Source organism: Macaca mulatta, chromosome 15 (genome assembly GCF_049350105.2).
Source record: "Macaca mulatta isolate MMU2019108-1 chromosome 15, T2T-MMU8v2.0, whole genome shotgun sequence".
NCBI lineage: Eukaryota > Metazoa > Chordata > Mammalia > Primates > Cercopithecidae > Macaca > Macaca mulatta.
Window position 1 is genome coordinate 36,979,091 of NC_133420.1, and position 15,017 is coordinate 36,994,107.

Consider the following 15,017-nt stretch of genomic DNA (forward strand, 5'->3'; position numbering starts at 1 on the left):
TTGCCCTAAAAATAATAACCAGTTTTTCATCTACTATCAAATTTATTTCTGCATTCTTGATTGCATATATATACTTGTCTGTTAATCAGATTCTCCTTTGAACTGGCTTTAATATATTATTTCATTAATAACCGAGTAAAGTAAAATCTTTGACAAGCACTCATTTTGTATTTCTTTAAGAGTCATGATTTTACCTTTTAAAAATTGTAACTGTATTTCTAGTATGATCCTATCTTCATTAAAAAGATTTTTGTCTTTCTATTTCTTAGAGAAAACTTGAAAGAATGAACACAAAAATGTTTACAAAGGATATCGTGGCAGAGGTGGGTGGAAAATATTTCAGTTGCCTTTTACTCTCTTCTTTATACATTTTATATGGTCCAAACATTTGTATACTGGGCATCTGTTTTATAGCAACTTAAAAAAAAAACCCACCTATTCTCCCTTTTAAAAGACAGAACAGGAGACTTTCCTGCTGGAACCAGTCCTTTGGGATGGGAGGAGAGAGTGTTGAGGGGTCAGATGTGAGCAGCTTCCTCACTCTGTCAGGCTTGGTTATTTATCTAAGGAGATCCCTTAAGAAGCAGGGCAGGCCAGCTTAATTCCCAGCAGACCTGTTTTTTCTGACATAACGCACTTAGGCATAAAGTCAATTGAAAGTGTCAGAGCATCAGAGTCGTCTTAGTGGCCAGGTTGAGGTGGTCAAGCCTGAGAGCTGGGCCTCAGCTCTGGCTAGCTCAGCCTCTTTGACTATGTGCTGGTCAACTAGCTCAGACTCTCGCTGCGGACCAGAGAACATCAGCCCTGAAAGAGACCCACCTAATCCCATCTCTTCTTTCTATGAATGGGAAAACAGGCCTGAAGAGGGGAGGGAGCTGGCAGAGAGCACACAGCAAATTGGGGTCACGCTAGCACTAGAACCCTGATGTCCAGAGTTGTGGTCCAATGCTCTTTTACCTCTCCATATTGGGCTGATTGTGAAGGGCCTTGAATGCCAAGCCAAGGAGAGAAACATGTCCCAGAGAAACACGGCACGCTAGAACAGGAGAGGGCAACATCAAAGCTGCACTGTAGAGAGTCTTCACTTAGAGCAGGGAGGAGTTTACCTCTCTCCCTCTGGGGGCTAGGCTGGGAATTAGAGCTGCTCTTAAGACCTAATGAAGACCAGGCCTTCAATAAACTGCCCTTGCAAAGCAGCCTGCCATGTAATTGCACTTGAAGGAAAAACTGGCTGCTCTTTTTTTTATTTTGGGAAGAACATGGTCAGGGGACTTTTGTTATGTAAAGGGAGATGGAAATCCCCTTGAAATGGAGAAGTTTTGGACAATAAAATGGCATCATGGAAAGGCTGAGTTTGTGATGTTAACTGGCTTTTTTTGGACTGGAGCTTGACTGGGCCAAGGCGCCTCTCCTGGGGTCTCTGCCAGAATGAGGGAGAGACGTGGCCCCTTGGCGCTGAAGAGGGCAGGAGATGGAGTCTGCCATCCAGGCTTAAGTTCCTCTTTATTACGTACACTGTTCCCAAGCCTGAAGCCCCAGATCTCACAATTTTTGACATTTCAACAAACGAATCACACTGTTCTTTACTTAATATTTTTCTGTACATCTATTCACTTTTAACAACTGATATTTTTAAAGAATATTTCTATTGCTACATCAATAGCAAATCAACTTTATTTCCATAAAAATAAATACAATATGATTAAGTTCTGGCTAGATACGGTTGCCTGTTCTGTCTTTGTTAGAAATGGAGATTGGAATTACGTTAGAGAACTTTTACTGGCATATTAGGAACAACCTGAAACTTTCCTTGATTTAATCAAAAGGAAGAGAAAATCATTGAAAATAGAATAACTGTCTCACCAAGTGGTTTAGTTACCTAATGTCTTTGTGTGGAACAGCTGAAATTAGCTGTGGTTCCACCACTGATTCTAGCCAAACCTTGGAAAATGCTTTGGACTGGACCTTGCTCTCCCACGCATTGACTGAGTGACCTTGGGAAAGTTCCTTAACCTGTCTGAGCCCCTGATTCTTCACTTGCAAAATGGATGTGTTGACAGGACTGACCCCCTCAGCTTCTGGGGTATGCAGTGACAGGAAGCATGGGAAGTGCTTCACCTACTGTGATCTCTGAGAGGTGAGAATAGTAAGAATACTAATGATGCTGATACCAGTGGGCTAGGGGAGGTCCCCAAATGCTTCACCTATTGTGTTCACCTACTGTGTTCTCTGAGAGGTGAGAATGGTAAGACTACTAATGACACAGATACCAGTGAACTAGAGGAGGTCCCCAAATACCTGTAGGACCTCAGCCCGGCTGGTGTGCAGGCTTTTGACGCCATTGTGGGAAGGAATTCAGTGACAAATCAGAAAATAGTGAAAGTTTGGAGAGTTATGGCAAGACAAAAAGTACACACTCAAGAGAAGGGAGTGTGGACTGGGCGCAGTGGCTTACGCCTATAGTCCCAACACTTTGGGAGGCTGAGGTGGGCTGATCACCTGAGGTCGGAAGTTCGAGACCAGCCTGACCAACATGGAGAAACTCCATCTCTACTAAAAATACTAAAAATTAGCCTGGTGTGGTGGCGCATGCCTGTAACTCCAGCTACTCGGGAAGCTGAGGCAGGAGAATCACTTGAACCTGGGAGGCAGAGGTTGTGGTGAGCTGAGATCGCACCATTGCACTCCAGCCTAGGCAACAAGAGCAAAACTTCATCTCAAAAAAAAGAAGGAAAAGAAAACAAAACAAAAGGGAGTGTGGGTATACTTAAGAGAGAGAGTCATGCAACTGGGTTTGCAGTTTCCATCTACATGCGTTTCTTTAACTAAGAGGTGGAATATTCGTGAAGATTCCTGGAAAAATGTGAAGATTTCTCAGAATTCTGGTGCCACTCATTTTTACACCAAATATGGGTGTTCCAGGATCTGTCCTGGCACTGGTGGGTATGTGATTGAGTACGTTAATGAGCATACAATGAGGTCCTAGGTGAGACCTAAGTCAAATCCAGCGCCATGTTGGGTCCAGTTGGTCTTAGCCAGCTTGACCCACACCCTGATTTTTCAGGGTCTTCTCAGCCCCTAGCTTCTGCAGCTATTTTAACAGTTCCCTTTTGCTAGTCGTGTAAAACTGCTGCCTGGAATTTACTGTTCTCCTGTGTCAACCCTGTATCATTCCTGTCTCAATGCTATCAGGAAGGCTTTTGTAAAATCCCTTAACTTGGTGGGGTGCTGTGGCTCCCTGCTGTAATCCTACACCTTGAGAAACCAAGGCAGGAGGATCACTTGAGTCCAGGAGTTCAAGACCAGCCTGGGCAACATGGTGAGACTCGTCTCTATTTAAAAAAAAAAAAAAAAAAAAAAAAAAAAATTTCCCCTAATTTGAACCTTCTGGTATTTGGTGTGCTTTGGGGAACTGAGCCAGGAGACCAGGTAAAGAGAAGCAGCAGACACAGAGCCCCAGCAGAAATGTCCGGCCAGAGGAGTTGGCCCCCATCAGGTGGATCTGGGCATCAAGGAAGTATCCCCAGGACTCTGAGAAACATCAAGGAAGTGAAACTGAATAAAGATATTGGACTTCAGGTGTCATGCAGGATGGATGCTTGGACAAAATGGTAGGGTAGCCTCTAAATACTAGATAATTTGAGGACCCTGGGAGATGAATATTATTGTCCTCCATTTTATATACAAGAAAAATGAAACTTGTGAAAGTTGCCAGTACCAAAATACAGTCACTTAAGCTAAACTCTCACAAAATGGAGCTGGGAGGCCACGAAGGAAGGGTCCTCATGCATGTATGCCTATAACAGAAACTATCCAAGGAATTCCACTTAAGCCACCTGGCTTGCACAGGGACATTTGCCCAACAGCGGTTGTCTCCACCAATAAGCTAATGCCATCTCCTGCAGCAAGCTCCTGTAACCAATGGTCTTATTTTCAAATTAGCTTACATGTACATTTCCTTATTTATTTATTTATTTATTTATTTATTTATTTATTTATTTTTGAGACAGAGACTCACTCTGTTACCTAGGCTGGAGTGCAGTGGTGCGATATCTGCTCACTGCAGCCTCCGCCTCCCAACTTCAAGTGATTCTCATGCCTCAGCCTCCTGAGTAGCTACAATTATAGGTGCACGCCACGATTCCCAGCTCATTTTTGTATTTTTAGTAGTTACAGGGTTTTGCCATATTGGCCAGGCTGGTCTCGAACCTCTGACCTCAGGTGATCCACCCACCTCAGCCTCCCAAAGTACTGGGATTATAGGCATGAGCCACCATGCCTGGCCTCTCCTTCTTTCTCTTAAAAGCTTCCTCTTGCCCCATCCCCTTCGGTGCACCTGTGGTCCACCATAACACATGCACCCAAAATCGCAATTCCCTGTTATTCCCAAATAAACTCTTTGTTTTGGAGAACTGGTCTCTCCGCTGTTTATTTCAGGTTGACAGACCTAAAATATAATACAATATTAAATGACTGCCAGACAATTCATAGCAGACCTATACTCCATGACCACTCTTCTTAAGAGCTCAGTAAATGTTCTGAACATGCTTGGTCATAGCTAAACTGTGATTCAGGGCATGAGGTAGACTGGGCACATACAGAAAAAGAATGAATAAGATCAGGATATGCAAAACAATATGGACAATTTGATCGCATTTATGTAAAAGAGAAAACACACACCAAAGTTATATCTTTATGTATGTACCCTTATATATGCAACAGCTTGAAACAGACCTGGTAGCAGTGTTAACAGTTGGGTAGAGAGGAGCAGGGAAAGGAGGGCTTGTTTTGTTTGAGGTTATAATAATAATAATAATAATAATATATTTCTATGTTATTTGAATTATTTAACAATTTAATTAAATTTTAAAAATTTAAAGAAATGGCTGTTGTGGGCTGAATTGTGTCACTCAGCCACATCCCAAATGAACTGAAGTCCTAACCCCCAGTACCTCAGAATGTGACTGTATTTAGAGACAGGGTCTTTAATGAGGTAATTAAATTAAAATGAGGTCACTAGGGTGGACACTTATCCAATATGACTGGTGTCTTTATAAGAAGAGGAGGTTAGGGGCCTATTGGAGGGTGTAGGATGGGAGGAGGGAGTGGCTCAGGAAAAAGAATGAATGTGTACTAGGCTTAATACCTGGGTGACAAAATAATCTGTACAACAAACCCCTATAATAGAAGTTAACCTATGTAACAAACCTGCACAAGTACCCCTGAACTTAAAATAAAAGTTAAATTTTTTTTTTGTTTTTTGAGACGGAGTCTCACCCTGTTGCCCAGGCTGGAGTGCAATGGCACGATCTTGGCTCACTGCAATCTCCACCTCCTGAGTTCAAGTGATTCTCCTGCCTTGGCCTTCTGAGTAGCTGGGATTACAGGTGCCCACCACCACACCCAGCTAATTTTTTTTTTTTTTTTTTTTTTTTTGTATTTTTAGTAGAGACAGGGTTTCACCATGTTGGCCAGGCTGGTCTCGAACTCTCGACCTCGTGATCTACCCACCTCAGCCTCCCAAAGTGCTGGGATTACAGGCATGAGCCACTGGGCCTGGCAAAAGTTGAATTTTAAAAAAGAAATCTCCTTAAGTTAGAAAAATACTTTAAAAATCTAAATAAAGTGGGAGACAAAACCCAGAACTAAAAAAAGAAGAGGAAATTAGGATGCAGACACAGAGGGAAGACTATGTGAAAACACAGAAAGAAGGCAGCTATCCACAAGCCAAGGAAAAAACCAACCCTCAGAAGAATGCAACCCTTGGATATCTTGATCTTGGACTTCTAGCCTTCAGAATAAAATAATTTTCTGTTGTTTAAGCCACTGAGCCTGTACTATTTGTTACGGCAATCCCAGCAAACTAATGCCCAAGGTAAAATTTCTGTCTTCCAGGAACTCCTAGCTTAGTGGGAAAAGTGGGTATATAGAATAGTCTCATTTTAATACCAAGAAAACAGGGAGAAGTCCTGCAAAATACAGAAGCAAGGTACATGGAACCTGGGGGTAGGAGGACATTACAAGGCCTGGCAGGTATCACAGAGGAAGTGGCTTTTGAGCTGGGCCATGAAGGATAAGAAACAGAGAAAAGCAGGCAGGTGGGAGAGATAGGGACTGTTTCTGGGGGAAATATAACAAGCAAAGGCCTGGCCAGTGAATGTCTGTCCCATGTCAGATTAAAGCAGCAATGTTTTCCCCAGTACAGGCTTCAGAAAGTGGTAGAGATGTAGCTGGAGGTGTTTGTTGACAGTTTCATTCATCAGCTGTTCCTGATAGCTGTTGGCCATCATGGAGGGTTATCAAGCATGAGAGTGACATAGTTGGATTTGCTTTGTAGAATGATCACTCTGACGGTCCATGAGGCAGGAGCTGAAGTGTGATGGACTGGGTGCAGGGGCTCACGTCTGTAATTCCAGAACTTTGGGAGGCTGAGGCGGGTGGATCACCTGAAGTCAGGAGTTTGAGACCAGTCTGGCTAACATGGTAAAAACCAGTCTCTACTAAAAATACAAAAATTAGCCAGGCATGCTGGTACAAGCCTGTAGTCCCAACTATTTGGGGGGCTGAAGCAAGAGAATCTTTAGAACCTGGGAGGCAGAGGCTACAGCGAGCTGAAAAAATAATAAATGAATAAGAAAAGTGATGGCCTAAAAGCCTTTCAGTCCACAGTAATGTTTTGTTTCACTCACCCAGTTATTTTTTCAAAATTAATTAACTATTCTAACAGTTAATAAATTACAAACAATTATAGGTATAATTATAATTTATATGATACTTGAAATATATGGCTTGTAATATAATTTCTAATCATAAACCTTATAATTACTTTTCCAATAAATTAACATAACCATGTTAATTCTATTGGTTGATTTACATGTACATTATAAATATTAGTAAATTAGAGAGCTCTTAAAATCTTCAGGTTTTTGTTTTTTTGTGTTTTTTTTTTTTTTTTTTTTGAAACAGAGTCTTACTCTGTCACCCAGGCTGGAGTGCAGCGGTGTGATCTTGACTCACTGCAACATCCGCCTCCTGAGTTCAGGCAATTCTTCTGCCTCAGCCTCTTGAGTAGCTGGGATTATAGGTGCTCGCCACCACACCTGGCTAATTTTAGTATTTTTAGTAAAGATGGGGTTTCACCATGTTGGCCAGGCTGGTCTCAAACTCCTGGCCTCAGGTGATCCACCCACCTCAGCCTCCCAAAGTGCTGGGATTATAAGTGTGAACCACCAACCCGGCCAATTTTCAGGTGTTTTAGAGATCTTTTAGCCAATGTTATGGATTGAATTGTGTCCCCCGACAAAAAAAAAAAAAAGATGTTGAAGTCCTAATCCCTGGTACCTTTGAATCTGATCTTTTTTGGAAATGGGGTCTTTGCAGATGCAATTTAGATGGAAATTGAGATGTGGTCATATATAAGTGGGGGGGTCCTTAATTCAATATGACTGGTGTCCTTATGAGAAGAGATACAAACACAGGGAGAAGACAGCCATGTGACAATGACAGGTAGAGCCTGGAATGATGGAGCCACAAGCCAAGAACAGCAAGGATTGCCAGCTACCACGAGAAGTTGGGCAAGGGCAAGGAAGGATTTACTGAGTCTCAGAGGGAGCATAGCTCTGCTGATACCTCGATTTTGGACTTCCAGCCTCCAGAACTGTGAGAGAATACATTTTTGTTATTGCAAGCCACCCAGTTTATGGTACTTTTATTATAGCAGCCCTAGGAAGCTCATACAACAAGGAGCCTATATTCCCTCCTAACAAGTGGCTACAGCCCAGTAAGGTACTCCCAGGAGGTACATCTCCAGCCAGATGGCATCGCTCATCCACCTAAGGCACAGATGCTACAACAGAGGTCCAGAAGAGAAAAGATAAGGTCTTAATGAATGCAGTAGCTCCTGGGGGTGACTTCAAACTGGGTTAGCTTGTAAGACCTTGGACAAGAGCTCTGCAGGAATATGACATGGGATAACTCAGGAGAAACTATGTCTTCCTGGGAATGCTATCTACTAAGTCTTTGGAATTGGTAGGAATGCAGGCTTATCCTTCTTTGTTCTTAGAAATTCCTTACTTCATGAGGGAGGATAAACTAGTATTTATTATTAATATATTTTGTACGCTACCCTGAACCAGGCCGTTTTGTGGGTTTTATTATATATGTTGTGCCATTTAATCCTCCCACAATGCTATGAAAATTCTCCACTTCATAGACAAGAACAGTGAGACTCAGAAAGATTATGGAACCGAGATTTTAACATGTAGAAGTAACATGTACCCTTTGGTTTCTGGCTTATGGAAGCAGAAGGAGGAGGAGGAGGAGGATGAGGCAGGGAGGGGGGAAAGAAAGAAAGAGAGGGAGAGAAAGAAAGAAGGGAAGGAAGGAGGGAGGGAGGGAAGGAAGGAAGGAGAAGAATGAAGAAAGAAGAAGAGGAAGAAGGAAGGAAGGAGAGAAGGAGGAGGAGGAGGAAAGGAGGGAGAAAAAAAGAACTAGCATTTTCTCAATGCTTTCCAGGTGCCTGAGCTGGCATTTTAGGCATGCATTCATTGAATCTTCATGAAACCCTGTGAGGTAGGTGCTTTTCTGATCCCCATAGTATGCCCTGCACCATTCAGATAAGGAAACTGAGACTGAACAGGTCAAGTAATTGCTGAAGCTGGATGAGGGATACAGCAGTCTGTGCTTTTGTCTGGATCCAAAGTCCTTGCTCTAAAAGAAGAAAGTCCTTGCTCGTCGGTTGAAAGGGCTTTTAATATTTTCATTCATTCATTTACTGATGAATGCTCTTTATCGTTTTATGGATTTTGGAAAGAAGGTAGTTGGGTGTAGCTGAGAGGACATCAGCCCAGGTGCTGAGAGACTTGGGCTTTGGTCTAGCCTGAGCCTCAGTGTCCCCATCCATGACATGTGGGGGCTCTAATGGCTAATCTGGAAGGCTCCTTCTCGTGCCAAGAGTCTATAATTTTGTGATTCCCCAGCCTTGAGAAGAAGTCACCAATTAATATTAATACAACAGCTCAGAATGCTAATTTGCCAAGATCTCAGCTGACGGCAGAGTCAGGATTTTAATCCAAGCCCACCTGACTGCAAAGCTTCTTCACGTTCTTCTGGATTGGGAAAACAGAGGGACTAAAAGAGATTGAGGAAACAATGCTGCAAAACTGGGTGTGCGTGAGCAGCATGAATGGGACCAGTAGCCACAGGCTGGGAGTTCTGGCAGCCCAGAGGGCCTGGTGTGGGCCTGCTGCGCCCTCTGGTGGAACACGCCTGAATCGGCTCCTGTGGATTTCTCGTTTTGATACCAGAATAGGTGAAGGGAATACAGGAAGCAGGAAGCGATTTTCCCAATAGCTTTTGGAAACCAGTGATCCCAGCTATTGTCCTAAAATGTAGACTGCTTGAAGGCATTTGTCACTCCTCCGTGAAGCCCAACTGCCCTTTGTTCGTTTATTGATGAAACTAATTATATTTTGTTTCTGATTTTATAACTTGTAGATACGTAGGCCAGTTATCAAGCAGTGAACCCACCAGAAATGGTACCTTTCCCAACTCAGCTCAGGGTGAGGGAGGGCAGACGTTAAACCTGTAAAATTCAAAATAAATATATGGGCAGGAAGAAATTCTCCTTCCTTCACGCTGCCTTTTCTCCTTAGCTTTCTCTCCAATCTCTGGACGGGAAAAAGATCTTTGTCAAGAGCAAGAGCCAGGTGCGGTGGCTCATGCCTGTGATCCCAGCACTTTGGGAGGCTGAGGCGGATGGATCACTTGAGGTCAGAAGTTTGAGACCAGCCTGGCCAACATGGCGAAACCCCTACTCTACTAAAAAAAAAAATACAAAAATTAACCAGGCATGGTGGTGTGCACCTGTAGTCCCAGCTACTTGGGAGTCTGAGGCAGGAGAATTGCTTAAATTAGGGAGTAGGAGGTTGCAGTGAGTAGAGATCACGCCACTGCACTCCAGCCTGGGCAACAGAACAAGGCTCCATCTTGGAGAAAAAAAAAAAAAAGACCAAGGAGTGAGACCAAAAGACTTTTAAACATAAAAAATGCTTTAAAATTATGTCTAGCTTCATTTGTCGCAGATACCATGCTCTGGGGCTTCTAAAATAACTTCTAGTCTGTACTGAAGCAATGCCCAGAGTCAACCATGAAGGCTATATTGTGAGCCTCCTCCAGGAGGGCACTGACTCCCTGGCAGGGAGAGAAGAGGGGGGATTTTACACACATTTATAACCTTCACAACAATTCAATAAACTAGGGACCACATACCTATTTTACAGATGAGGAAACTGAGGCCCAGAGAGATTAAGATGCTTGCCCAAGTCTCAGAGTTAATAAACTGCAGAGTTGGAATTTAAACCTTGGAGAAACAACTGATAAGGATTCCACAGTCTGGTTTCCAGTCTCAGTTCTGAAAATGCTTGCTTGTGTAGCTGTTGGGATATCTGTTTTGTTTTGTTTTTATCTGTGTTGTAACCAAGCAAGTTATAGAGAAACGCCACACTTTGAGACAAATTAAAGAGTCCTTTGTTAGCCAGCGACTGAGAGGCAGCTCAGCCCAAAATTCTCTCGGCCCGAGGAAGGGTCTAGGTTTATTTTTATATCGTAGTCTAAATAGGGGAGGGGGGATTTTAGCTGAAGCAATTTTTACAGAAGCAGAACTGGCAAAAAGTTAAAAAATTGTTTGGTTACAAATGCAGTTACAAAAAATCACTTCCAGTCGCAGGGGCTTAAACTATCACAAAAGATAGATGCAGGGGTTTTGGGTGCCATCCACCGTGTGCACCCCCAGGAGCTGCTGGTGCACCTCACCTCAATATCTTATCAACAGGTGCATTCCTGGATGTGCTTTGAGTCAGTTTTACACTAGCTATGCCTGGAGGGAGGGGAAAAGAGGTTACAAATGAAGAAACTAAAATGGAGTCTGTCTAGCTGTCTCTGCTAGGAGAGAGTCACTCAGGTTAAAACAAGGTAGGGTATCACATCTGCATTATGAGGGCTCAGTTAAAAGGTATCTATAATTTCTTCCCTGTCTGCCAATATAAGGGCCTCTACAGAAAGATGGGAAGCTGGTCACTGAAGGGCTTCAGTGGACAGGAGGAGACAGGAGCCCAGGTTTGAGTCCAGTCGTTAGTCATGGATGAATGACTGCATGGTTAACCCAGCGGCCTCTTCTTAATCTCACAGCTTCACCAGTAAGTGAATACAGAACATCAGAGCCCTCAGAGATTCCCTTATCCAGCTGTTTTTAAAGTTCTTAAACAGAAGTCTAATTCATAAAGCCCTTCAAAAAATAATTTTTTTTGCTATTTTTTTTCTTTTGGTGGGGAGGTGGTTATTGGGAGAGAACGGCAGAGGGGATAGACTCCCATCTACTTGAACTGCCCTGCAAGACTGTGGTCCTTTGGTCTGAAAAAAAAAATTGAACTGAAAAGATCAACTAACCTCTCCACATTCCTGATAGGAAAAAATGAGGCCCAGAGAGGGGAAGCTACCTAGCCAAGGTCACACAGCTGGTTTCAGCTAAGTCCTAACCTCAAGATCTCATTCCCAGTTCAGTGCTTTATCTACCTCACCCCCATCCCAGCCGGATCCTCAATTAATTATTAAGAGCAACTTTTATACCTGGAAGTATTTATTAGCATTATCAGGCTACTAAAATGCCATCACCTACTCACATAGTGGCTAAAGGATCTGTTGTGTGAGGCAAATTGCTCAAAGTTTCAAGGCATTTTAAGACTTGTGGGTTTTTTCAGTTTTGTTTGTTTATTTGTTTTTGCTGCCGTATACTTTTTTATGGTGGTAAGATACAGATAATATAAAATTTGCCAGTTTAGCCACCTTTAAGTGTACCATTTAATAGCATTAAGTACATTCACATTGTTGTGTAACCACCAGCACTATCCATCTTCAGAATTTTTTCATCATCCTAAACTGAAACTGTACTCATTAAATAATACCTCCCCATTCCACTACCCACCAGGGGAACCACCTTCCAATTTTCTGTGTCCCTGTATTTGACTATTCTACATACTTCATATAAGTGGGGAATCCTATACTATTTGTCTCTTTGTGACTGGCTAAATTCATTTAGCATAACGGTTCATCCTTGTCGCATATGTCAGCATTTCCTTCCTTTTTCAGGCTGAATAACTTCCCATTATTACCAACAATATCCCCAAATGTGGCATGCGTCACATTTGTTATCCATTCATTCCTCAATGGACACTCAGGTTGTTTCCACATCTGTGAGTGGAGTTGATAACATTACTTACCTTGTGGTGTAATTGTGAAGACTGAATGAGGTAAAGCGGTTTACACAGTGCTTGGTTATGGGCTAAGAACCTCGGCAAGTCATTCCTGTGGGCAGAGAGGGGGTGAAATAGTTTATGATGTGTTCTTATCCTTTCCAATGCACTCACACTGGTATTGAAACTCTCTCGTGCAAGTGTGGTACTTTATAGTTTCCAAACCACATGCAGGCTGGTGATCCCACGTGCGTTCCCAGCCCTTCTCTGTAAGGTTCACAGGACGGGTGCTGGTATCTCTATTGCACAGAGAGCAAAACTGAGGCAAAGAGAAGACCCCAGGTCAGCCAGATATTAGCAGCTCTCAGTGGCTGGCTGTCTCTCTGGCTCTTGGGGAGTCCACTGTGGTAGATAGGGTTACGTCCGGCTATATTCACCTCCCCAAAGGAGAATTATGCACCCCAACTCTATCAATGTGAGGCTATAAGACTTGCTCTGGCTAATACAATGTGAGCATAAGTGACGTGTGCTACTTTGGAGCAGAAGCTTGAAGACTTAGCACGTCACTCACCAGGTCTCTTTTCCCTCTTCTGTGGCATCTGACGACGTTCCAGAGAGAGAAAGGGAGAGATCCAGAGAGGCAGTGTGCTCCGTCAGCCTGAGTCCTAAAGTGAAGATGGTGTGGAACAGGGAAGCAGTTGACACATTATGGATATAGAGAGTGAGCAAGAAGCACACCTTTGTGATAAGGTTTAAATCCACTGAGATTTTGGAGTCATTTCTTACGTAGTAAAACCTAGCCTCTCCTAACTAATGTATCTATAAAGGCAATATCCTGTCCTGAGAGTAGGGATTTATTATATTGGCTCTAGATGAATATTGACTGGTCTATGGTGCGTGCGTGCGTGCGTGTGTGTGTGTGTGTGTTCATAGCACAGAGAATATGAGAAAGTAAAGGCCTAGCCCAAATTGTCCCAGATGCTGTGTAGAAAGGCCTGTTTCTCATTCTTCATCTCTTCTCCCCAATTATTTGTATTATTCTGAAGAAAACTTTCTGATCTCTGTGAATTCCATGATAGCAGATAAAGGTTTTCTTCTTTCCTAACTTATTTGGGGAAATGACTTTCAGGAGCTATGTATTGGCTCTTAGAAATAATTCTAGCAGCCTGTGTTTCCTGAGTGTTTATTCCCTACCAGGTACTATGCTAAGAGCTTCTCATGCTCTGCCTCATTTTCACTTAATAATTTGTGTTGGTATTAAATGCTGCTATTTCCAAATTTTTGAGACAAGGAAATGAAGAATTAGAGATCTTAAGGAACTTTCCAAAGCCACACAGCTACTAAGAAGCAAGGCTGGGACTGAAATCCAATTACAGTGTTGGATGATTTCTGACTTTCAGTTTGGGTCCCTCTTAATAGGTACTATTATGCTTGCTTCCTCTGTTATTTCTTTTCCCCCCACCCTCTGCTAATTCTAAGCCCCACTCTTTGCTCACCATGGATGGTAGAGGGGAACCTCCTTTCCCTAGTCCTGGTTTCAGTGAGGAAGGATTTTTTTCTGAGCACATTCCTGGTTCCTCTCCATGCTTTATGCATTCCTGGAAAGATGAAGGATTGTACATTTGAGAATACCTGGTCATGCCCAACTCAGCACTTCTTCTGACAGGGAGGGAGCTGCTCCTTCACCCTGCCCCCTTCAGCAGGAGGCCTGCCCTAGTCTTTGCAGCCCACTTCTGGGGCTCACTATTAGTGGCACCCTTCAGCTACCAACCCTAAAATCTTCTTCTCCAACCGGACAATATCACTAATAAAGAAAATATTCTGGCCTTCCTCTGCATCTTTTTGTTCAGAACTCAGACAAGGCAAAGGAATGCTATTTATTCAGTCCTGCATAGAGCCCCAAATGGGCATCCTAAGGGAACTGCACAGGTGGGAAAGATTTCATTTTATAGTTGAGGCTCAGAGAAGTTAAGTGATTTGGGCCAGGCGCAGTGGCTCATGCCTGTAATCCTAGCATTTTGGGAGGCCGAGGTGGGTGGATCCCTTGAGCTCAAGAGTTCAAGACCAGTCTGGGCAACATCAAGAAACCCTGTCTCAACAAAAAATACACACACACACACACACACACATTAGCCAGATATGGTGGCATGTACCTGTAGTCTCAGCTACTTGGGGGGCTGAGGTGGGAGGATTGCTTGAGCCCAGGAGGTGGAGGCTGCAGTGAGGTGGTATCGTGCCATTGCACTACAGCCTGGGTGACAGAGTGAGACAAGAAGGAAAAAAAGAGAGAGAAGTTAAGCGATTTGTCTAAGGTCACAGGAAATGAAATTGAGGTCAGTTTGAGTCTCAAAACCATATATTTTCCTCCATAGCATACCATTTACTCGTTAACTCCCTCTGCCAAATACAATACTATATCCTGCAATACAAAAAGTCCTACCCCTGTTGGGAGATGACCTTCCATGGGTCTCGTGTCTCTGTACATTTTGTGGGCATAGGTACTGACTGCCCTTTGTCCTAGACTGTCTTTTCAAGGATGTTTGTAGGGCAGGCTTGGAGGATAGAGATAGTGTTTCCCTCTACAGCAAAAAATAGATATAACTACTTCCCATTATAAAAGATGTGATTTCCCTAAGCTCAGGGTTCTTATGTAACACAATCCACTGTGTGTGCTGGTACCCCTTCATACCACTGCCCATGGGGCTTTGGCACAAAGAGAACTGATGCACATATGCTGATGCTCATGCTGCTTGCTGTGCTGTGAATAAT

The 15,017-nt window shown here is 43.2% G+C and overlaps 1 long non-coding RNA gene across 1 annotated transcript; it reads right to left on the bottom strand.

Annotated features, from left to right (window-relative positions):
- Window positions 1-10,752: 10,752 nt before the first annotated feature.
- Window positions 10,753-14,511, bottom strand: LOC144335147 (uncharacterized). The gene is made up of 5 exons (XR_013405626.1): window positions 14,402-14,511; window positions 13,745-13,846; window positions 12,820-12,913; window positions 12,276-12,360; window positions 10,753-10,876 (listed from the first exon to the last, which is right to left on the bottom strand). It is a non-coding gene; the product is annotated as an uncharacterized LOC144335147 (long non-coding RNA).
- Window positions 14,512-15,017: the final 506 nt, after the last annotated feature.